The 26,498-nt window shown below is 39.0% G+C and overlaps 1 protein-coding gene and 1 pseudogene across 16 annotated transcripts in view; both read right to left on the bottom strand.

Moving 5' to 3' along the window:
- Positions 1-26,498, bottom strand: part of RERE (arginine-glutamic acid dipeptide repeats) — a 517,403-nt gene that overhangs the window by 52,189 nt on the left and 438,716 nt on the right. The gene's annotated exons all lie outside the window — the stretch shown is intronic.
- LOC131279851 (CCA tRNA nucleotidyltransferase 1, mitochondrial pseudogene) lies at positions 3,269-26,498 on the bottom strand (annotated as a pseudogene).

Genomic DNA, 26,498 nt, shown 5'->3' with positions numbered 1-26,498 from the left:
TGGCCAGCGGAGGTTCTGAGGAGAGGGAGAGTGAAAGATAGTTGCAATATGAGGGCATTCTCGGGGCACTGGAATTGTCCTGCATGATGTTGCAAATGACGGATACAGGCCATTATATATTTGTCCTAACTTACAAAACTGCACGGGGACAGAGTGTAAACTATAATGTAACTAAAATCCATGGTTAGTGGCAATACTTCAATACGTGTTTATTGAACAAACGTACCCTGCTAATGAAGGATGTTGTTAATGTGGGAAAGTATGGGAGGGAGAGAGTGGGGCATATAGGAATCCCATACATACATATATATATGTTTTAAGATTCTATTTGTGCCCCCCCTCCCCCCAACAGCTGCCTGCACTCACTGTCTGCTCTCTGTGTCCATTTGCTGCACATTCTTCTGCATCCGCCTGTCTTCTCCTTAGGAGGCACCGGGAACCAACCCTGGGACCTCCAACATGGGACAGAGGCACTCAATAGGTTAAGCCACCTCAGCTCCCTGGTCTGCTGTATCTCTCTCACTGTCTCTCCTCTGCATCTCCCTTTGTTGTGTCATCTTGCTATGCCAGCTCTCTGCAGGCACGGGCTATCAGCTCTCCACAGTGCAAGCAATCTGCCTTCATCACAAGGCCCTGGAAATTGAACCCGTGTCCTCCCATATGCTAGACGGGAGCCCAATCACTTGAGCTACATCTGCCCCCCCCCCCATATTTTTTATGTAACGTTTATGTAATCTAAAGTTTCTTTAAAATAAATAAATAAATAAATTTAAGAAGATTGAGTTTAACTTCCAACTCTAAATCAGTAATGCAATTTTATTTTTTGAGCAACTTTGTGAAGGCACTATGGCAAAGGTAAGTATAGCAGGACAGTCCCTGCCTACAGCTCAGTCAAAAAAGACAGACATAAAATTTAATTCTGAAAGATAAAGCAGAGTTCAGATAAATGCCCTAAAGAAAAGTACATAGTTTTATGGGGGCTAGAGAAGGAAGAAATGACAGGAATTACATCTTTGGTTCAGGAAAGGATTAACAAAGGAAGCAAGTTTGGAAATGTATAGAGTTTTCCACTGGGAGTAATCGAGGGGCATCCTAGGCAGGAAACTTTGGCTAGGACCTGAAGTACACAAGGGAAAACAATAGGAAATTAGGTTGGAAAAGCTGATTTGGGTGACAATAATTAGGGGCTTGAATACCAGCCTAAAGGTTGGTATTCAATTTGGTAGAAAAGTCACTACAGCTCTCTATGATGGTACACTGCAGGGCAGCTACAATCTGACCTCCTATCTAACATCCCAACATGGCACATGGCTGCATACAGTAACACCCTCAAAACACAAGGGCCTCTCTTGTCATCATCACAGTGCTTTCCCTGACCTGTGCATTCACTTAGTGCTTAGTTCTCAAATTCTCACTAGCTGCACCTTTATCTTCCCCCATCACAGATAAGCATACCCACTCCTCAAGACCTAGGTCAAGCTGTACCTTCTTCCTGAAGTGTTTCTCGACCATCCCAGTCTAAATTGAGACCCTGTAGCAGTTTGATATAATTGATGAATTCCAAAAAGAAATACCAGATTATGTTTGTAATCTGATCCTGTACCAGGTCATGACTGAATTATGATTAGGGTGTTGAGTCCCCACCCCTTGATGGGTGGGGACTCACAGATAAAAGGCATGACAAAGAACAGAGTTGAGGGCTTTTAATGTTGGAGTTTTAATTTTGGAGTTTGATGCTGAAGACTTAAACTGGGCCCTGGGAAGTCAGCACTCAGAGGAAAGAGAAGCCAGCCCCAGGAAGGAGGGAACCTTGAAGCAGAGTAAAGCAAGCCCCAGGAACGTAGAAACCCAGGAAGCCTGAACCCTTGAAGACGTCAGCAGCCATCTTGCTCCAAACACACTTTGGTGAGGGAAGTAACTTACGCTTTATGGCCTGGTAACTGTAAGCTCCTATCTGAAATAAATACCCTTTATTAAAACCAACCAATTTCTGGTATTTTGCATCAGCAGCCCTTTGGCTCACTAACACAGACCTCCTTCTCTTAACTCCTACAAGGATTACTGACTTTATCATTTCTTTGGTAATTAATCACATAGTGCTTCCAACAATTCTGTTATCAAATCTTTTTCCCTTTTTCTTATAAGTTAATATAAATGTTTCTATTTTGACTCCCTGGTGAAACGTTCTTTATAACCTTAGAGAGAAAGAGACATTGTACGTTTGTTGGGGGAGGAGGGTTTCAAATCTGGATAGTCACCAGAAAATACCAAGGAACCTAAAAATGGATTTCATCCAATGACTCTGATGGTCAGCTGGGGACAGGATCCACCACCCCATGGACTCTAGCTCAGAGCCTTGCTAGACAATGAGTAATTGGCTACTACCAAAATAGTTACGATTTTTACTTAATGTGTCAACAAAAAATAGGTACATCAAAGCACATTCTTACTAGGGGTGCATGGGAACTCCTGTTTCTCAGTAACCTCAACTGTACTAAGCAATGACAGACTGTGTGACTCTGAAGGTGTGAAATAGTATCTGCATTATTCTGCATTTCTCATTGCTAGTGAGGATGAATGACTTTTCATGGTTTATCTGGATTTCCTTACATAAGACTCTTGATCTTACCTTTTGCCCATTTCCCTTCTGAACTTGCTTCATCTATTAGGGACTTATAGAAGTTCTCTAACACTAATCATTCCACATACTAATCCTGCTACATGTGTTACAAATATCTTCTCTCAGTCCATCACTTTGCCCCCCCCCCCACACTCTGTTTATGGTTTCCTATAAGACAGACATTTTTAGTCTTACTATAGACAAATATATTATCATTATGTTTTTTGACTGCCACGCTGCATATTTATTTAAGTAAATGAAAAACATCTCAAGAAACTGTTGAAGGTATGCTCTTACAATGCTCAACTCAGTATGCCCAAGACTGCCATTCTTTTCATACGCTCTACATCATTACTACTAACAACTGTGGGCTTATAGCTCTTTTGACTGCACCGGTTGCTCATATACTTACACTGAACTAAAACTTACTCTTATTCTTCATGTTTGTTCCAGGGAGTTCCTTTTAGTAGCATAATGCATCTCTTCAGGGTAAAATCTAAAGCAGGTGCAGTAAGAAAACATTTCTGAAGTGTATAATCTCAGAATATTCCATACTGCTGACATTTAAATATAAAACTTTCTGAAATGCAAAAATATGCATATAATACTATTTTCAGGTAAGTGTATTTTACACACGACAAAACCCAGACTTCTGAAACAGCTAGATCTGTATACTTCCTATATAGAGTAGGAATTTTATGATGGGTCCAAACATACATTAAAATATTGCATTATGTTATAATGCACTTAATTACTAACCTGTGTGCAGTTATCTCTGCAACTGCCTTTCTTGTAACATAAGCCGTTATGCTGAGTATATGTCACACTTCCTCTCAGCTGATCTTTAATAAAAAATGCTTTTCAAAATAGTTTTATCAAGGTCCCAAACTGCTACTTGGCCATAGGGTACAAAGATGCTTCACTACCAAAAATTTTCACCATTTTTTAAAATTTTTACTTTATTTTTAATTTATCCTCCCTCCCCCACATTCTGTCTGCTCATTGTTTGCCTGCCTTCTCCAGGAGGCACCGGAACTAAACCTGGACCTCCAACACCGGCGGCCAATGCCTAAAGGCCTGAAACACACCCACTTCCCAATTTTCACTATTTTAGTACCCACCTCTGGTCAGTTTTTGGTTCTTCTTAATGTAATTCAAAAGTTCGTCTTTTTCCATTTGGTAACCACTTTTTTTCCCTACTGTTCTCAGAACTTGCAATAGAGCCCTGATTTCTTTTCCCAAAGAAATACCCGCTATTAGTGAAGTCATGGCCACTTAAAGGAAATGGAAGAATGGATCACTGCTTCATTTCCTTCCAAAGACAATGCTCCCCTGGGTACTTCAGCAGCTCACACATGCCGGGTAGTCACATCAGGTTAGATATGACTACATCTTATAGAATCTATAATGAAGTGCTGATAGAGTTTCAATGGCTCTGAACTATCTGCTGCTTTAATTAAATCCTTCCTATTTTTAACTATAAATAAGGTTTTTCTCTTTTGAAATCTTCAATCTCAAATCCAAATTTGTGACATCATCCTGTATTTTGAAGAATTAGGCCAAAAGAGTCATTGGCTTTGGTGAAAACCTTCAACATATTTACTGACTTTTAAATTCTCCTAAACTTGCATTAACAAGTAAACCTATGTTAAGGAGCCATATCAAGGTCATAGGTAAGTGATTAATATGCCTATTAACAAAAATTTTTTTTTCAGTTCCACCCAAATCCTCTCTCCTGATATTACAGCCATGCCTTTTGCATTTTCTGAAACTGCTTCTAAAGTCTCTCGATCATGGTCACCGGGTTTTTCTACAATTCTCCCTTTTATGGGAGATATCTTAAATTCTGAAATAGCTTAAATTCGAAGATAATCTTGTACTCTCTGTGTAGCATGCCCAACAAATCTTCAATTTTTTAAATCTTTAAAACTATTAGTCAAATAAGGTACCATGAAACCTGATTATAGTAAGATCTCTGCATTCGGCATCTTTCTGCCAGTCAGTTTTGAATTCTACCACAGCATGTCTTCCATCAATGATGACTTCAATCCAGAGTATGGGAATTTCCAAATTTCCTTCATGAAGGCTGTCAGAATTTGTTCCATGCCTTTTTTCCTTTGTTATTGTAAAAATACCAGCAGACTGAAATATGTCCTTCATTTGAGTAGGGGTAGCAGTGGTATCAAAATCAACATCTTAAGGCTTTACTCCATTTAATTAATCCCTCACAGCTCCTCCTACTATTCTTTTTTTTTTTTGCCTTTATTTTTTTAATGTTACATTAAAAAAAATATGAGGACCCCATATACCCCTCCCCCCATAACAACCACCTCCTCCATCATCATGAGACATTCATTGCACTTGGTGAATACATCTCTGAGCACCGCTGCACCTCATGGCCAATGGTCCACACCATAGCCCACACTTTCCCACTGTCCACCCAGTGGGCCATGGGAGGACATACCATGTCCGGTAACTGACCCTGCAGCACCACCCAAGACAACTCCAAGTCCCCAAAACACCCCCACATCACATCTCTTCCTCCCACTCCCTACCCCCAGCAGCCACCATGGCCACTTAACTCCACACCAATGCCACATTTTCTTCGATTACTAATCACAATAGTTCATAAATAGAATATCAGTAAGTCCACTCTACTATTCTTAATTGATGATTTTCTTTGACAATTTTGTCAGTATCTTTAATCCTTCTGTGAAGAATGACTGGAATTCTGGGGACTCCAAGGCACAGTCTACTCCAACTATGGCTCAGTAACAGCCTGTGCCAGGGATATAGGTAGCTCAGCATCTGGAAAGTCATCAACCATACATCAGCCCTGCCACCACCATGCGCGCTTTGGGGGCAGTGGATATGGTCATTATTTACTTTTTGAGTTGTGCTTTTTGTAAATTCTCATAAATTATTTCCCACTCAGGGAGTATTAAAAACATATTTACTATAGTTTCAAAGTCTTTTTTTCCACATATATGTCTTTAACTAATCTGGGAGTTAGGATCTAATTTTTTCCATATGCTCAGCCAATTGTTTCCAAACCATTTACTGAAAAATTTCTTGGTTCCCCACTAATACCACAATGTTCTGTCTCACCAATACTTATCTATTTTGTTTCATTACCACATTACCCTAATAACTCCAAGCTTTTTACCAGTCTTATCTCACAGGGCAAAGTCTATCTCCTTGTTCTTTATTCAATTTTCTTGTTATTCTTGGCCCTTTATTCTCCCATAAATACTCAGTTTCTAGTTCTACAAGAAATCCTTTTGTGATTTTGAATGATGTCATACTGAATTTACACAGTAATGAGTGATAACTTTTTAATGTTGAGTATTTTTATTGTCTTTGTCTTAACATGTCTTTTTTTTTTTTAAATAAAAGCCTTACACATCATTTGTTATATTTATTGCTAAGAATCTTACCATTTTTGTTGCTACTATGAGTGGTATTTTTAATCTATTACATTGTAATGTAATGTTGGGTCATAGAAATACCAGTGAGTTATATCTTTCAATCGCTGCAATTTTTCCATATTTTCATTTATTCTATTAAGTCTCTAGATTTTCTACGTAGTTAAGCCTATTATCTGCAAATCAAAATTTTGTTTCTTCCTTTCCATTCATGTCTTCTCTTTCTCCCTCTTTCATCTGCTTATACTGTATGGAAATCTGAGTACACAGTAGTAGTGATGACAATGGGCATCCTGTTTTTGCTCTTGATTTTAAACTGAATATTCCTAAAGTTTCACCTTTAAAGTATGATGTTTAATGTTGAGTATTGGTTAAGTACATCTTCTCAGACTAAGGATGCTTCCTACCATTCCTAGTTTGCTAAATTTTACCGAATGCATTTAATCCAACTATTTTGATGATTACATTTGCTTCTCAGTGCATCATAGTATGTGGCAAACAATATCTCCCACCCCACAGTCTTTTTCAATGTGATTGTGCCATTCCCCCATCAAAAGATGGCATCTATGTTCCTTTCCCTTGAATCTGGAATGACCTCCGTGACCAAGAGACCAAGTGACCATTTTCTAGTGATCAAGAGAACATAGCATAAGTGATGCTGCATGACTTCTGAAGCTAGGACAGAAATGGTCATGAAGTTTCTGGCTGAGCTCTTTTGGAACACTCCCATTCAGAACCGAGCTAATATGCTGAGATGCTCCAGCTGACAGTCCCAGCTGAGCTGAACCTTAGAATTATTCCAGCCAGACACCGGACATGTGAGTAAAGGCTGAGGCTCTTCACATCACCTCCAGCTATTTTTATCTTCCCAGCTGAGGCTCCAGATATCGTGGAGCAAAGACAAATCACCCCCACCGTGCCTTGCTTGAAATTCCTGAGGCACGGGATACAGGATCTATGGGTAAAACAAAATGGTTATTTTACGTGATTAATTTGGGGTGATGTGTCACACAGAAATAAACATATTTACTAGAGTCTCTGATGTTGAACTATCCTTGCATTTTGGGATAAAACCTACTTGGTCACCATGTACTATATTTTTTATACATTGCTGGGTTAAGTTTGATAATATTTCACATAGAGAATTTTTTAAAAAAAGATAGTTTATTTATTTATTTATTTATAACCTCCTCCCCCGCCCCCGTGTCTGTGTGCCATTCCTGGGCAGGTTGAGTTTTTTTTTTTTGCGCAGGGCGCTCTCCTTGTGTGTGGGGCTCCCCTACACAGGGGAACCCCCTGCATAGCAGGGCACTCTTTGCACACATCAGCACTGCGTGTGGGTGAGTTTGCCACATGGGCCAGGAGGCTCTGGGTTTGAACCCTGGACCTCCTATATGGTAGGTGCACACTCTATCAGTTGAGCCAAATTCGCTTCCCTCACATAGAGAATTTGATCTCTGTGAAGTGAGAGACTGGCCTATAATTCCCCCTTATTAGACTATTATTATAAAGTTTGGGGAGCTTTCCTTCTTGGCCTAATCTCTAAAACAGTATATAAAAAAATTATTTTTTACTTGAATATCTGGTAAAATTCATATATAAACTATTGGGGGAAGTAGACTTGGCCCAATGGATAGGGCGTCCACCTACCATATGGGAGGTCCGCGGTTCAAACCCTGGGCCTCTTTGACGCATGTGGGGCTGGCCCATGGGCAGTGCTGATGCACACAAGGAGTGTTGTGCCACGCAGGGGTGTCCCCCGCATAGGGGAGCCCCACACGCAAGGAGTGTACCCCATAAGGAGAGCTGCCCAGTGTGAAAGTTAAGTGCAGCCTGCCTAAGAAAGGCGCCACACACAGAGAAAGCTGACACAATAAAAAGAAACACAGATTCCTGGTGCCACTGATAAGGACAGAAGTGGTCACAGAAGAACACACAGCGAATTGACACAGAGAGCAGACAACGGGGGAGGGGGGCGGTGTAAGGGGAGAGAAATAAAATAACAACAAAGCTTTAAAAACAACAAACTATCTGGGTGCTGGGAGAGGGATGTTTAAACCATAGATTCAATTTCTTTAATGATTATTAATTAGTATATTCAGAGTTTCTGTTCTTTTTTGCATCTATCTTTTAAAACTTCCTGTTTTAAAATTTTTCATAGTTTCTTTTTTTTGTTATATGCATATTTTTAAAAATTCTATAGTATCTGAACTGGCATTAACAATTGCTCAGCTAAATACAGTGGCAAACTGGATAGCAGCAGACTGCTGATGACTGCTTAAGGTATGGAGGAAGGACTACTCTGTTGGGCTGGGTGGTAGGCCCCGAGTGTGGCCCTTTGGGCTTGGCTCTTTGAGGCTGTAAATCAGCTCCAGTGACTCACCGAAATATTGCCAGGGCCAGGGAGATGAGGACTCAGATCCCTGCACTGTTCAGCTGCCTCTGGATAAATTGGCCATTGATAGGTTTCTGGAGGGTGGGGAGTGTTATTTGAAGCAGCATAAAGGTTTCTTAGAACAAGGAAACTTTAGAATAGATTAAAACACCAAAAAGAACAATAATCAATGGTCAAGAGTTTGTCTTATTATTATTGAAATAATGAAAATGTGCTAATAATGACTGAAGTGATAAAAGCACAACTATGTGATTATACCAAATACCACTGAAGGTACACTCTGAATGGATTTATGGCTTTATTGATATGTATCAATAAAATAGATTTGTTAAAAAAAAAAGATTTTGTGGGGAAGCAAGCATTGCTGGTGGGAGTGCATTCTAAAGTATCTGTGGAAAACAATTTGGCACTACGTATTGAATGCCTTAAAAATGTATATACACTTGGAAATACATGGCCATTACACTTCTAGGAATGTACCTTGAGGAAATAAATGGTGAAGACCAAAACCAAAACTAAGATATTCATGACGAAAAATTATGGTAACATAGGAACAAAAACAGAAAACTGGAAATAACAATAATTGTTCAAAATTGGGAGCTAGTTAATAAAACTGATATCTTTTAAAAACATAATCATCAAATACAACAATACAGATACATGTTTGATGGAAAGTCACATACAGTTTAGTTTTAAAAGTTGGGTTACAGAAAAAAAAGGAGGCCATTTCTGTTAAAAAAAATACTGATATATGCCTAAAACAGTCCACTGAATATGGACCATTCCTCGATATTCTCTTGGTGATGGACTTATCGGTGATTTCCTATTTTCCACTGTCTATTTTCCTGTGTTCTCAAGGGAAATAAAATGACTAAACACAGACCTTTCCCTATTCCCCAACTCCCACAAAGGATAAACTTAGGTGTACCGAGATTTTCACTGCAGTGGAAGGGCTCTGGCTGAGTCCGTCAACCAGATAAATTTTAAAGAGGAGGTAGAAAGCAATATAATATCTATCATAAAAATTGTGAGTTTTGAAGTATATTTAGAGGAAACAGATTTAACTCAACCAATAAAGCGTCCACCTACTATATAGGAGGGCCAGGGTTCAAACCCAGGGCCTTTTGACCCTTGTGGAGAGCTGGCCCATGCACAGTGCTGATGCGCTCAAGAAGTGCCATGGTACGCAGGGGTGTACCCTGCGTAGGGGAGCCCCACGCGCAAGGAGTATGCTCCACACACCCCATGCGAAAAAAGTGCAGCCTGTCCAGGAGTGGCGCCGCACATATGTAGAGATGACACAACAAAGAGAGACACAGATTCCCAGTGCCACTGAAAGGAATGCAAGCTGACACAGAAGAACACACAGCAACTGGACACAGAGAGCAGACGGGGGTAGGGGGGAAGGGGAGAGAAATAAATAAATAATAAATAAATAAAAATGAAGTATATTTAGGGATAAAGAGGCAACAGGTCTGCAACTTACCCTCAAATGACTCAGGAGAAAAAAATCATACAAACATACATGAAAAGAAAGTTAAAGTGATGTGAAAAAATTTTAACATTTGGGGAATATGAGTAAAGGATATATGGAAATAATTTATACTTCTCTTGCAAATTTTCTGAAATCTGAAATTATTTTGAACTAAAAGGTTTAAAGCAATAACTGTGCACAGAATAACCCCAATTTTTTGAAATTAGAGTATTTTATTACATGTACAAATATGTTTATGTGTCTGTGCATGAGAGAAAGAACAGCTGGAGATAATGACAATAGTTGGTGACAATTTCTAGTTCATTTACTATAACTTGATTTTTAAAGAACTGAGTGGTACTGTTTACATATATAATTTTATATTTTTAAAACACGTATTTCTTTTCTTCCCCCTCCCCCTCTCTGCTGTTTTTGCTGCCTGTGTCCATTCACTGTGTAATCTTCTGTATCTATTTCTCTTCTGGTCTTCTCATTTTTTCTCCTCTAGGATTTACTGGGATTTGATCTTGGGGACCTCTTATGTGAAGAGAGGTTCCCTGTTAGCTGGACCACCTCAGTTCCTGGTTTCTGCTGTGCTTGACCTTGACTCTCCTCTTTATCTTTCTTTTGTTGTGTGTCATCTTGCTGTGTGACTCACTTGCATGGGCACTGGTTCACTGCGTGGGCACTCAGGTTGCCACGTGGGCACTGGCTCACCATGTAGGCACTCGCCTCACCATGCAGGCAGGCACTCAGCTTGCAGTGTGGGGACCCACATGGGTACTTGGCTCGCCATGCAGGCACACTTACTCTTCTTCTTTTTCACCAGAAGGCCCCAGGGATCAATCCTGGGTCCTCCCATATGGTTGGCAGAGGACTTAGGTACTTGAGCCACATCTGCCGCTTCCCTACATATATAATTTTAGACCAAATTTTCAGCTTAGACAAGAATTAAGAGTTCAAATGACTTTGTGGGAGAAGGGGTGAAAAGAACCATGCCACAAATGATCTATAGAACCTTCCATTAACCCCACAAAGAAACAAAAAAAATAACCTAAGTCTCAAAAATCTACCTCACCAAAACAGGCAAGAATACCAATGTTAGCACTGCTCTACCAATGGAAAGTTAAAAAATACTGAGGGTCCAGAAAGTACTGTCTGCAGCGGTTTCAGGAGGATCACAGTTGCCATTAGAAAACATGGCTAAGCATATATGTTCTTTGAGCAGCCAATTTCTCTGTTTGGTGAATTGCATGTTCTAAGCAAAGAATATGGAAAGGATGAAGCTGTGCTGCTCACTGCAGAACTGTCATTTTGAAAGTGACAGGTTCCTAGGGACCTAACCCAAAAGGAAGGAGGCTACATTGTTCCCAAGAGAAAGTCACTGAGCAGATTCTGGAGCACAGATCAAGCATAACTTTCAATTGTAGTGCCTTTTTCTAGTTTATGAGAGACTCCATGTCTTAACAGTTCTAGGATACAAAGAGATTACATATACTGACATTTCATCACTGTAAACTAGCCAAGAAATCCTACTGTGATGAAAGAATTTCTATGATAATAAAAACTCATGTTCCTCCTATAAAAAACAAACCATGTCCAAACCCAAGCACTCATCAGAGAAGTTCTATAGGTAAGCCTACCTTGAGGCCCTGTTCTTGGCTCAATCCCACTCCCTGACCTGGGTGGTGTCTGGTGAGGGCACCATTTAATGTTCTTGGTACCTCAGTTTCTTCACCTGTGCACATGAAATAATACTGGCGTCCCTCACAGGCCTACTGGTAGGACTAATGAATGTCTGTAAAGTGTTCTCAGATAAGAAGAGCTATAAATACAATGTCAAAGCAGTGTTAATAAAGTTTTTAAAGCTGCAGCCATGTCCTTTTTTGATATGGAGAATCATAAGTAGGATCAAAGGCGAGTCACTGTTGACTGCTGCTCTGAAGGCCTCCTCCCTCTACTTGGCAGAAACCCCAGAAGAAAGGTCTACCAGGATTTTTAACTTGACTAACAAAATCTCAAGACAAGTTATATAATAGTTTCCTGGAACACCTTCAGTAGAATAGGGCAGGGTGGGGGCAACATAGTTTACATAGTTTGGTACATTCTTCCATGAAAGCTGGCATTAAAAGTAGAAGGCAGGGGAGCAGATGTGGTTCAAGTGGTTGAGTGCCTGCTTCCCACAATGTGAAGTCCTGGGTTTGGTCCCTGGCCCCAGTACCTCAAAAAAAACAAAACAAAATAGGGAAGTGGACTTGGCCCAATGGATAGGGTGTCTGCCTACCACATGGGAAGTCCGTGGTTCAAACCCCGGGCCTCGTTGACCCGTGTGGAGCTGGCCCACGCGCAGTGCTGATGCGCGCAAGGAGTGTGCCCTGTAAGGAGAGCCACCCAGAGTGAAGGAAAGTGCAGCCTGCCCAAGAATGGCACCACCCAGACAGAGCTGGCACAACAAGATGACACAACAAAAGGAAATACAGATCCCCCGTCCTCCTGATAAGGATAGAAGCAGTCACAGCGGAAAGTGCAGTGAATGGACACAGAGAGCAGACAGCTGGGGTGGGGGCAGGGAAGGGGAGAGAAATAAATAAATAAATAAATCTTTAAAACAAAACAAAACAAAACAAAAAAGTAGATGATAGCCTTAGAAAGGAGAAATCTGTAGGGGAAAGGTTGTTTGCCCTTGTCTCTTTCTGGCACAATGACTCTACTAGGCTGTAGCAGTTTGAATAATAAAATGTTTAATCTTGGTTTAAGCTAATCTCTTAGCCATAATGGGGGTGGGGGATGGGGGGAACAAGATTGAGCTCACAGGAAATAAACCTAATCAAAGGCGAACAGTAACAAAGGGCTGAAATGTTTCTACTGTATCACATTCCATAGACTGGCCAAGTGCCCGGAATTCTCATAACTTTTCAAAGAGAGGGAGAAAAAAAATCTTTCACAAAAGCATTATCAAGGTCCCAATCCATGATGCCCTGATGTATAACCAAAATTTGTGAGAGATCAGCCTTTCAGAGAGTCAAAAACCCAGCATGTGGAGATGGAGCAGGTCTTATATATAGTAAGAAGGGTTCTTGAAACCACTGGTGCTATGTACTGAAGTCACAGAGCTTCACAGATCATTAAAGGTTTTTGAACCACTGAGAAAGAAGGCCAGAGTTAAGATATGTCAAAAGTTCCTCCGGGATGCACAAATGCCTACTTGGACCAGGATTTCAGCACCAACATTTGCCACATTAAACAAGAAGAGGACTTTTCAAAATAAAAGCAGAAAAGAGATTCATTTTGTTATAAGCAATGTACTTTCTTTTTGGTATAAAGGTTATATGTGCTATAAAAGATAACTCTGATCCTGCCTGAGTTCTGGAGGAGGTGGAGCCTGGACTGTAGACAAGGGTGGATGGGAGAGAAAACAAATATAAATGAACACAAAATCAAACAGAGAAATTCTCTATTTGAAGACATCCTAAACAAGTCAAAAAGTATTGACTTGTATTATTTTAGGGGTAGGATTGTGAGGTGGGGGAGTGGTATTAGAAAACAAATTCTTTCACACTGTCTCCTCCCTATCCTTGCCTGAGAATTGAAATAATTTTCCTGTAACCAGTAAGTGTTCTTTTTTTTTTCCTTGTGCAACATACGCAGTTGAAGACTTGGGGAAACAGAACATGTCATCTCGAATGCAGACCTGCACATTTCTTCAGGAAGCATTAGCTGTTTCAATACCAGCAGAGGGAGTATAGCATTTGAGAATAGGAAATGGTTAGCCTGATACCTGTCTATTTGTGTTTATCTAAGACACTGGTTATGAAGCTGAATTATATACCTTCTGACCTTGCTCCCATGTTATCCAGCAATAGTAAACAGAATGAAATGCTAACTAGCTATTTGGTCTGGATTAGCCTGTTCCAACAACCAGGTGAAGCTTCAGGGGAGAAAAATGGAACTGTGTACATTCTAGCAGGATAGTTATTAATGGTACTGTTTGGGGGTACTTCCCCCACCAGTCTGAGATAAAGAGAAAGGCTTCAGTGAAAAGAAAATCCAATTTGGAAAACTGAAAACAAACACCAGAAAAATTATTTTACCTTAAAATCCAGGGCACCCAATTTAGTCTATGACTTGCTCATTTCCAGAGTTTTTATTTTCAAGGGGAGGAGAGGAGGAGAGCTCTGCCCTTCCAACTATGCTTTCAACTATTGGTTTGAAAAACAGCAGGAAACAGATGAATGGCACCTTAATCACCAGCTACAGTTTACTGAAACATATAGAAAATGGGTTGACGGATTGGTTCGGTGCCAAGATGATCAGTATGGACATGGTCCCTGGGGAGTGTCTGGGTTGAGGGATCTCAGTGATTGAAGCAAATGGTCTAGTCCACAAGGAAAGCACCTACTATTTTATGCATGATTATTTTGTGGTTTGGCATTGAAAATCTTTGCTCAGGTCAGGTCCAATCCTGGAGTTAAAATGACTTAATTCATGGTTGGTCCAGGAATGCAATGCTTTATCAAGTAACATCTTTTACTAAATCCTGATATTAGCATTTTCTCATTGTGGGAAATGAGAGCTCAGTTAAAAATGCTAAATGTGCTCAGCCCAACAGCTCAACAGAATAAACACAATCTATAATATGACTTTATTACACTAGTAAGTGTAATAGTATAATAGTAGAAGTGCTACTTCTACTGAATTGACACGTTCACGCCAGCCTGCCAGTCTGCTTGCCTGCCAAGTGACAAAGATGGTCAGGGCAAGAGATGGGAGCCTCATTGTGTGCTCTATGAGAAAGGTTCAAAGGAGATTTTTTTGGAATAGATGGTGGAGGAGTGCAGAAGCATGCTTGGACAGCATGGAGCAGAAGGCTGGGCAGGGACAGGCCAACTGCCCTAATACATCCGAACGGCAGCCTTGAGGAAGAGTTTTGGCAATTATTCTCCTTGTAAGGGACACGACTAGGACAATGCTTGGAAAGTGATGCGATTCAGATTTCAGTTTAATATAAGGAAGACATTTCAAACAAGGGAACTGTTCAAAGGCACCATGATTGCATTTAATGAGTTTCATGTTACCAGCTACTTAGGAGCTGCAGGGAAAGCCACTTTGGCAGGAATGCTGTAAAGGGATTCATGCATTGGAAAGCACCTCAAGAGACAATGAGGATGCTTCAAGAATCTTTCCTTGGCAAGGCATTTCAAAGAAGTTTTAACATTTTAAAACTGATCCTTCAAAAACCTTCAAGCTCTAACTCCACATCTTTCAGGATGCACTTGATTCCCCAAGTCCTCATCTTCGGCTCTTCTGACTGCCATTAACACCTAATGTCCATACCATACAATTTAGCACTTGGTTTCACTCCAATCTGCACTGTGGTAACCAAATAGTGGTAGAGTTCCCCAGGGAGTAAAACCACATCGTTTATTTCCTTATTAGCATGCTCAATAAACTCAGTAAGTGCTTGCTGAGCAACTTGTATTAGGAATAAATGATAAACTTTTTACATACATACTATTTAGTGTAATATCCTATCTAAATCACTGATTTCTAAGAGTATAGTACAAAAGAAGGTAATATCTTTTAGCTTGAGTCAAAGACAAATACTCTGGATAAATGGGTACACATTTCTATTTGTAAACTTGTACATCTAAATATAAATGTAAAATTAACTATATAAATAGGTATTCATCTTTTACCTATTAATTCTAACCAATTACCTGGTACAGATAGGCAGATGGATTTTTTTAGTTACTTAGTAGGTTTACATGGTCAAAAGAATAAAAGCTTCAAGTTCTGGTAAGGAAATTCATCCAAAGAACAGAGCCAATTTTGGGATTCACAAAAAAAAGGTTTGTTTCTTTTTTAACCCACATTCTCCAGGACATCTATAGTGCTTTGTCCACAATTCACTGGCTGCCTGCTTTACTTTTTGAAATTGGCCACGTATACAGATTTACTGGATCTATTTCCTTTAGAATTTAATTATTACTCCTATTTTTCCACAAATTCCAGATTCTCTCTCCAAAGCTAAATCACTTCCCTTGACAGGGCTACAAATCTCTGACCTGATTCAATATACCTTGTTAACTGAGTGCATTTGTTGGAAGGAGAAGCAAAGTTTTGACCTTACAAGGCACGTACTTAAATCAATAATGACCAAACCCCAAAGACACTGGACATATACTACTCCAGCTCTCTAAAATAATCAGACACCCAAAAGTCACTACTGCTTAGTGTACTCCAGAAAAATCCAGCTCAGTGTGAATAAAGAGACAATCACAGCAGCTTAAAATATATATTCAAAGCATCATAGAAGGAAATCTCTAGTTTAATTTTCTTTAGAACATCCTCAGTGTTGCTTCACTCAAAGACCAAAGACACAGGATAAAAGTTCCTGAGACAATAAAATAGCATATGATGGTGAATCACTAACAGACTGAAAGGAAAAAAATCCATGAACAGTCATAGGAACCTTGCAAAACTGCAGAGATCTAACAACACTGAAACTTCTCCACCTCCCTTGGCTCTTACCGCCATCTCTTTCTACCCCCTCCCTCCCTCTAGTGATCATTCTGATGCCAAGCTGCAATTGGCAGCTTCACTGTGCAGGACATTATTTTATTATTTTTGACTTGCTCTATGAACCTTAGAAAAATAAACGATGGGTTTCAATTTATAATCTAGAAAATAGAACGATTTGTGCAATCAGTAGAGATTATTTGCCGCCCATAATAAACAACACAGGAAGGTCCACTGTGGCACAGGGAAGTCCAAGCCCTAGTGTGATTCTATCTTTGGACTCTAGAGTTAACATGGATTTTCTATTACACAAAGCCAAAGGCCTAGGCTGTCTAGGTTTCAAGTACTCTTGAGAGCAGATCGTGAGAACCAACACAGAAAAAAAATGGGGTAAATTTTTCTTTAAAAACTGGTGGAATTTTAATCTACTTTTAGGACTAATAATTATATAACTGCAGTTACAATGTAGTTCTATCCCACTATTCACACATGTGAACACATTTATTTCATCTTTAATAAACATTAAGGGCCTGTAACAACACTAAAAGTGATATGAAGATATACTGAAATGAGGTCCTTGCCCAGAAGGTCTTGCAATCTATATAAATACATATACACACATATGAGGAAGCGGACTCCAAAGACCAGGACTAAAATAGATAAATAGAGCAAAATAAAACTCTGCTTAGAGAGAGGACTGGGCTCTCTGTGTTATAGCAAGAAGCCCACACAGGAAAGGGCTTATGAGGCTTTCCAGATGCACAGCACAAGTGGGACCTCCATAAAGGAGCTCTAGACACTCTCAATAAAGTGACTAACTCAGTCACTTTACAGGGAAGAACACAAACCTGGCTGGCCCCTTCACTTGACTGTGAGCCCCTTGGGGTAACTGTTCTCTCAACTCACTCATCATCCCATCCCAAAGGGCACAGACCCTGGATTATCAGAGGTTCTCAAAAAAAAAAAAAAAAAAAAAAGGATCCCCCAAAATTCCAAACTTTGCTAACTCTAATGGCTTCTACATCTCAATGGCCAAATTCTGGGAATGATGATGTCATGATTTAGAAGAACTGGAAAAAGGATTTAAGAAGACATGTAAGCAGAATAAAGAATTATATTTCCAAAGTGGAAAAAAAACCAAAGGTCTTTAATTACTGAAATGTGATTTGAAAATTAAACATTTTTAAAAGAAAACTTAGTTTAACTGAATTCTGGTGTCCCAAAAAAGGTTTCTCCCACTTTTTCCTATTTCTATAACACAATTAATGGTTTTCAAATTACACACAACGGAAAAAAATGGGGGAAGGGAAAATAGTGGCAGGGGAAGAGTGAATGTCTTTCCCACTGGTAAGCAGCTATGAATAAGACTTTAATGTTTTACTTTACTTTTCAAAACAATACAATTATTTTTTACTCTATTTTTCTAAATAAGTTAGTAAAGGACATAATTTCAAATAAGATGAAAAAGAACCAATTATTCAAAGATTATCATTTCAGATCCATTTTAAAATTTATTTTTAATGCCAGTTTTCTAACAGACATGTATTTTTAAAAACATTAGCAAACTGCATTTTCAAAGTCAAGGTGGGTTCACAGATCTCAGAAGCCTGAATTTTTTTTAATCTATGATATAAAGTGAGCTCCAGAGGATAAACACATTGAATATAACCACAGTAATCACAATTTATAAGTCTTTTTTTTAAAAGACCATTTCAAATCTTTGATTTGTTTTACCAGCTCATAAAAAAACGGTCTATTTCGGTTTAAAAGTCATAAATGTTTCCATCTAAAAGTCACCTAGGTAACTAAGACCAGCCAAATCATAAAAAATACAAGTTAGCAAATACCAATAGCAAGTAAATAACTCTGATCCTTATAAGCAGCATTTTGTTCAAAAACATTTTAAAAGACCAGGCATTCTTCATTTGAGTGCAGTTTCTACAGAGCATACATTTAATATAATCACACACTCTCATGTCATTCCCACTAGTTCTTTTAGGTACGATAAGGTCACAGGCTCTCTTAGTTTACACTGAGAACAGCAAATATTCAAGGCCCTTGGTGACAAAAGTAACCTAATTTTTTAAGGCCTCCCTTTCTTTCCAACACCAGCTGCAAAAGTTTCTTATATGCAAACTGCTTAACTGCTTCACTCACCCAAGGGGATTCGCCAATTTCTCTTAGATTACCCTAATCAAAACTGGACTATTGCCTAGTCAAATATCCATATAGTTTAGACTATCAGGATTAATAGATTAAAGCCTCTGCAGCATTTTAATAGGAACAAACCCTTTGCACTGGAATAGTTATAGGATCACAGTATTTGCTGCCAAAATGCAGTGCCTGTTTACAATGGCAATTGCTTTTGCCTTGAATGGAAAATCCCAACTCTGCCTGTATCTACACAAGGATGAAAGGAAAAAGTATGGCATATAGATGTGTCTCTTTGTGTCTATCTTGCCAACCCATCAAAGTGTTTCAATTTCTCTTTCATATAGAAGGGGTACCAGAGAAAGGAAAAAAAACAACAAACAACCAAAAAACCTGAAAGCACTGTAGTAGTAAAGAATATGTAAACATCAGTAAAAGAAGGCTATGGTGTCAAATAAAAAGATTGATGTTAGGGGAGTGGATGTGGCTCAAGCAGTTAAGTGCCCACTTTTGGCATGGGAGGACCCAGGTTCAGTTCCCTGCACCTTCTAAAAACAAAAATCAAACGAACAAAACAACAAAACCACAAACAACAAGCAAAATGAAAGAAAAAACCAACTCAGGGTTGAGCACCAGCTTCCCACATACAAGGTCCCATGTTCAACACAACCCCCCACCTAGTTAAAAGATTTCTGTTAGCTAAGATACAGTCTAGCTTAGCTGAATTCACATACTATGACTGCATACCACAAAGGCAAAGAGAAGGACAAGTGTTTTTGTATGAAATAAGACAATTGTTTCCAGGGAAAAATTTGTGTAGGAGATGGGAAGACAGAACCTATATTAAGAAATTATATTAACGATAGCAAAAACAAGCCTAGATACTTTTCTATGTTTGAAACATATAATAATTTGAAAAAAATAAAGCCAAAATAGTGATATAATTTACAACTTCAACAGAATAAAGACATTATCTTAAGAATGAATGTGTCATGTAGGTTTAGGATTTGCAAGTCTACATTATTATAAACAGGAATGCTTCCTAATCTTTGATGTGCATTCAGATCACCTGGGTAGCCTATTAAAATGCAGATTCTGGTTCAAAATAAGGGCCTGGAGGGCTAAGAGTCTGCAATTTTAACAAGTCCCCAAGTGATTGATATCACAGCTTGTATATCCTCACTGCTGTAAAGCGAAGTAGAAAATATACAAAATATTTGTAGTGGATTCACTAAGTTTAAAACCAGGGACCTTCTACAATGTGGCTATAACCTAACTGTGTGGTTCTCAATAGTATAAACCTATTCCAGACATCTACATTTGTTATGTAACATTAGATGAAGAATTACAAAGGTGAGAAAATTGTTTGAAGTTATAATCTGAAGTTAAAAGAAAATTTCATGCTGAAAGATCACAGTGAAATCCTAGAGTCATTTTTAACTTAATGTTAACAATCTTGATTCTTGAAGCTCTTTTTCAACACTAGTCTTTGTTGGTGAATACTGTCTATACAAAAGATAATTTGCCTGAACAATTAATATTCGTTAGTTATGTATATATTTAACAGATTTCATTCCCAGCAATGTGGCTGAGAAAAGTGGAAGTTATACTATCACCCAAATTAAAAAATTTAAATCTCCAATACTTTCTATCCCATCATTCAAAGTTAAAAAAAAAAAAAGGCATCAAAAACCACTGCCCCTTTGTCACTGTGATAATTCAAGACTGAATTCACAAATAATTCAGCCTCACATTCAAAAAACAATGACACTTATAAGTTCACAACTTCTGTAACAAAAATATATTAAATGCCACCAGAAGTTCTGAGGGGAGGGAGAGGGAAAGACAGATGCAATATGAGGGCATTTTTGGGACACTGGAATTGTCCTGCATGATGTTGCAATGATGGATACAGGCCATTATATATTTTGTCATTACTTACAAAATTGCACGGGGACAGAGTGTAAACTATAATGTAACTATAATCCATAGTTGGAGGCAATGCTTCAGGATGTGTTCATCAATTGTAACAAATGTGTCACACTAATGAAGGATGTTGTTAATGTGGGAAAGTACGGGGGGGGGGAGAGGGTGTGGGACATATGGAAATCCCCTATAATTTTTATATAACATTCATATAATCTAAAGTTTCTTTAAAATAAATAATTAAAAAAAAAAAGATTTATTTATTTATTTAATTCCCCCCTCTCCCCCGGTTGTCTGTTCTCTGTGTCTATTTGCTGCGTCTTGTTTCTTTGTCCCCTTCTGTTGTCGTCAGCGGCACAGGAAGTGTGGGCGGCGCCATTCCTGGGCAGGCTGCACTTTCTTTCGCGCTGGGCGGCTCTCCTTACGGGGCGCACTCCTTGCGCGTGGGGCTCCCCTACGCGGGGAGACACCCCTGAGTGGCATGGCACTCCTTGCGTGCATCAGCACTGCGCATGGGCCAGCTCCACACGGGTCAAGGAGGCCGGGGGTTTGAACCGCGGACCTCCCATGTGGTAGATGGATGCCCTAACTCTAACCACTGGGCCAAGTCCGTTTCCCCTAAAATAAATAAATTTTAAAAATAAAAGTATTTAAAAGTGAAACTATTTTTAAAAAGTGACATGAAATATAGAAAATTAAGATAAAAAGCAGATTTCCATTTCCATAAAACAATTTTCAACTCCCCATTTTTTGTCTTCCTACAAGACTGAATTATTACAAGAGCCTCCTCTCTTGTCTCCATATTATACATCTTATACACTCTTGTAGCTCAGATCAGAGGCTGTCACTTCTCAAAGGCCTTCAACAGGCCCACTACCCAAACACTCTTTGGAAAGAGTTCAAGTTTCCCTGTAGTCTACTACCTAAGTCATATGCCTGACCTAATTCCCATATCATCAATTTATGTAACCTGCTCTCCAATCTCCAGTATACATGCTGAGCACATTTTGCAATTCCCTGTCTCCACGCCTTTGCTCATATTTCCTCCATTGGGAAAATTAGGAAATTCGCTTTTCCTCCACACTCCCAACCATGGCCTGTTCAAATGCCGCAACCTTAAATTAGGCATCCAAAAAGCCCCAGTGTCTGTGCTTACTTCATGGGGCCTGAGCCTCCACTAGGATTCTCAGCAGATGGCAGACATGTAAATGGGTCCTCTTCCTCACCATAATGCTGACTTCTTGGGTTGCAGATAACTGATGATCCCGTTTTTTGTTTTTTTAAAAAATATTAAGTATTTCACTCCATGAACATGGAATGTTTTTGTTTTTCTTCAAAGATTTATTTTAATCATTAATTTCCCTACCCCCATTGCGTTGCACTTGCTATCTGCTCTCTACGTCTGTTCCTTATGTGCTCATCTCTTTTAAGGAGGCTCTGTGAACCGAATCCAGGACCTTCCGTGTGGGAGAGAGGTGCCCAATGGCTTGAGCCATCTCCTTTCCTGCTCATTGTGTCATCTTATTGTGTCAGCCTTCAGCGCCAGCCCATTGTGTCAGCTTGTCTTCTTTAGGAGGCACCAGAAACCGAACCTGTGACCTCTTACGTGGTAGATGGGCACCCAACTTTTTGGGCCACATCTCTTCCCTGCTTCCCTTTGTAGATGACTCATTATAGTGCTCCAGGGATGTTCACATTTTTAAAAAATTGAACTACACAGAATGTTTAGCTCTGAAAACGGGGTGATGAGTTTCTAGTGTAATAAATATTAACACAGCCCCAACTGGGTTTACAAATAACATGAGTGTATCCTCTATTGAGCTAGGTGCTCAAAAATAAAACTAAGAGATAAGAGATACTCAAGAACACATATTTTTTCATCTTCTGTCTCCCTTCAGAGGTTAACACTTTGGAGGCATCTCTTTTCTCTACCAGCATGTGAGACAAAAACAGCAGTGCCAAGTCACTGGGAAAGTTCCCTGTCTCTGATCAAATGCTAGCCTTGTCTGAGTAGCAAGGCCAGGATCCAAGGGCATCATGTAGGTGCCAGACATGGAAAGTCTTTGGTAAAAAAACACAGACATGTTCTCAGTGTGAGAGGATAGGTGTATATACAAATGTATACTTATATATTAATAATTACCTCATGATTTTGAAGAAAATGGCAATGAATTAAAAAATCAAAAACTATTTTTGGATCATCCATTATTTTGAATTATCCATTATCAGAGGTTCCTTTCCAGAAAACTGAGATTATCCCTCCCAGATAATTAAGGTAATTAGATTTCCTACCCTTTTAGGTATTCATTTAACTTCATAAGTCATGTAATTCATCTGCCCAATGATAAAGTGGCGGTGCTCAAAGCAGAACTTAACAGGCCTGGTTCCCCACCTCTTCTCAGAAGCTCAGCCACAGCACAAATACACTAATGCCCAAGGCTCTGATGTGGTGTAGGCCAAACAATGTCCTAAGAGAGAAGAGGTATACAGTCAAGGTCAATCTGAGATGCTCTGTCATAATTTCTTACCATTTTTTACCTACTAATTATCCACCTTTCAAGTATATTGTGGGGAAGCAAATGGAATAAACCACAGGATATTTCCATATCGGTGATACTAAAAGATACAACTTGCATTTATTCTCTTGGGTACCACGAGGTTAATACGCACTACTCATCCAACTAAACTTCTATAAACATGTTGGTTTTCTGTGCAAAGCCACTATTCCCACTTCGACTGGCAGCAATGTTCAGAAAAAAAGCCAGATTTAGCTCCTGTGTAATAAACAACAGGAACCAAAAGAGCTAGGAAAGTTGTCCATGCCCACCAGGAACCTTTCTCTGATGTAATTGCACTGAATGAATTTGAAAGAATGAAAATCTTCTCAACAAACCTCCAAGACCCAGGAAACACATTCTTGAAACTAGGTACTGTCTTCCACCCCTTTTTAGTGTTCCAATTAAAAGAGTATGGGCAAGACTGATAAAGTGAAAGGCAGATAATTTTTTTTTAGCTACTTTATGTAGTAGTATTGGGGGTGGATGGGAAGAGGAATTATTTTCAACTGTTTTTAAGCACTCTTTATAGACATCATCTAAGTTCTACCAACAATTCTAGGCAGCAGGAATTTTACAGACTCAGAAATATAAGAGCAGAGAGGTTGAGTAACCTGCTTAAAAGTCCCAGAGCAAGTAGCTGGCAGAAGAGGAACTTCATATGAGAACCAGAGGACAAGCAGGAATTATCTCTTCACTCTTGGGCACAGCAGCCAAAGATGTCCAAGCATTTTATAAAAACTGGCTCACCTATAAACTTCTCATGCAAAAAAACACCACTGTTAAGAAAATAATTTCCCAGTCTTGTCAGGATTTGACCTGAACTTCCCAACAAGCAGCTCAAAACAGACGCAACGGTTCGAAGAGATCAATCCAGTACTATAGTTACAGGCTGGGCCGAGAATAGAACACTGGCCTGTTGACCCTCGCTCCTATGCCCAATCAGGTGTGTTCTTCTGGAGGCTGACACTCTTCTGATGTTTCAAGTCATTTGAGAATGGAAAAGAAATGAGTTAATAATTCCAGTGATACAAAAAGAATGTAGAAAGTATCCAGATTAGAGGGATTTACTATAAAAGGGGTATGACCATAGAAGATTTCTCTACCAAGGTGGTTTTGAACTAAGAACACTGACACATGCAAATTTCCTTATCTTCTGCAGCAAAAATGAGAAATAACCTTTGTCCTCCTCCTCCCTATGTGTTGTGAATGATTAGCTTGGGTATGTTGTTAACTAAGGAAAATGTAATTGCCTATCACAGTTGAATACTTACAGATTTATCCTACTACCCACCATATTTCTCCAATTCAAAGCAAAAGACAGTAAGCAAGTATGAATGTTTAGCAAGTGTCGTATGTCAAAAGCTATAATAATCCCTTCATTGCTAGAAAAGAAAAAAAAAGTCTTCCATTAGTTCCAATGAACATGCCCTGATAAAGAAGATGGAAACAGGAAGACAGCTGGGTGCCAGAGAAGGAGTTACACACTGAAAACAGGGACAGTGGCAGAGTGATGAAGAAGGGTCTCAGGAAGACGAGAGAGCTGGTTCAAAAGGTTGGTGTTCTGAGAACCTCTCTATGGGAGGGAAAAGACTATTTATTAAGTCAGACTTCATCAATAATGAATAAAGGAAAACCAGAGCAAGAAGAAAAGCAAATTAGAAGAGTCTTACCTAGGTTAAAGGTTATTCAGAAGCATTTCCACACTGGGGAAATACATTTTCAATTGCTAGCAGTAGTTTCAAAATTTAATGTTTAATCTTATTATAAGTTAACTTATTTTTTGATACAGAAAGATATAAATAATTGTTGAGAGATTTCTTGTATCAAATTCTGCATGGTTTGCAACTTTTAGCAGAGTACAGTGATAGCAAAAACTTTAGTTGAAAGGTTACAATCTGGCCCATCACATATTCAAGGCAAATCTACTGACGGATGTCTCTCATGTTCCCTCAGCTAAACCCAAATTCCTATACCTTTGGTAAAGGAACTTATTTTAAAAACTGCAAATCAAACTTCAAATAACTGAATCCCCAGAAAACTTCACTGAACCACATTAAATACCTCTTTTGTTTTTAGAAAAAGAAATAAACTGACTATATTGATTAGTTAAATAAATTAATTAGTTAAATAGTATGCATTTTAGTTTCATGTTAATGAAAAGTCCCCCTTTTTCACCATTCTCAATATGGCCAGTCTTAGCATATTTACATGCCAATAAATATTAAAAGTTTTAATCTACTTATCATCTGATGGATACAAACTACTAGTTTAAACAAATGTATACCTGAAATCTCAGAACCCTTCCTTACCCTGTTCTATCACTGTTAATGCACTCTACAGAAGTGTCCAGCATCAGTTCATTTTTAAAAAACAGGATTGAAATTAAGTAACAGGAAACCAGTAAACACCACCCAATTAGAAAATCAAGACCAACAAACATACCATCTACTTTCATAATGGGTATGTTTCATCCATCTCTCCCCCAGCTACTCCCTAAAAAAGCAATTCTATGTTTAGACAGATTAGAAGATATTCCTCTCCCCATCCCTTCAAGTCCTGAACTGGTTATTGGGCCTGCTTCAGGCACAGAGACTGGGAAGTGGCTGGCCCTCCTCCACCCAGTCTCCTTATTCCTTAACCCACCTGAAAAGAAGACTCTCCCCAACCTCCTCCAATACCACCTGCAAGGTCCAGAGGCAGGCAATTATAGGTAAGTGCAACTGAATCCCTTTTCCAGCATTCTCTTCCTGCAACTTCACTCGAGTTTCCGCAGCAAATCCTTCTACCCCAAGTTTGTCAGTAATACGCAGATTTGACTCCCAGCTTTATTAAATATCAAAGAATCTTTTAAAAGAGTCATTTAAGCAATTTATAAGAGCCCTTAAATGTATCTGCCCAATGAAAAGTGCAAACTTTTAAGGACAGAATAGAAGAGAGTTAAAACTCCTCTTCAAAACATAATGCTAAATAAAAGTCCCAGTAGAACTCAACGTATATTTGGCTACGAACCTCTTTTATTGTTTGGTTTGCCTGATGGCGTTTGCCAATTACCAAATCAAACTGGTGAAAAATAACATTTCCCATTTCAGCCACTGTATTTAAAATTAAGTGTTAATTCCCCAGTCATCACCAAATCAGCCACAGTATTTAAAATTGGATGTTAATTCCCCAGTCATCACCAAATGACCCTCTGTTCCCAAAGACCTTTCTGTTCTTACAGTTCACATTCTTCTGTGGGTTAAACATAATTGTAGCTTTACTATCTGAAATGAACTAAAATTAAAAATGGAGGAAGTAAAATGAATACGATCTTAGCGGCCAGCCTGAGTCTGAGCACAGCACAGGGTTAAAGGAAATCATTTCATAAGATCAAATGCAGAGGCACAGCAGGAGCAATGAGGGAAAAATCAAGTTACATAAAGTCCAATTG

The sequence above is a fragment of the Dasypus novemcinctus genome, chromosome 9 (genome assembly GCF_030445035.2).
Source record: "Dasypus novemcinctus isolate mDasNov1 chromosome 9, mDasNov1.1.hap2, whole genome shotgun sequence".
Taxonomy (NCBI): Eukaryota; Metazoa; Chordata; class Mammalia; order Cingulata; family Dasypodidae; genus Dasypus; species Dasypus novemcinctus.
This window is presented reverse-complemented; position numbering and strand designations above follow the sequence as displayed.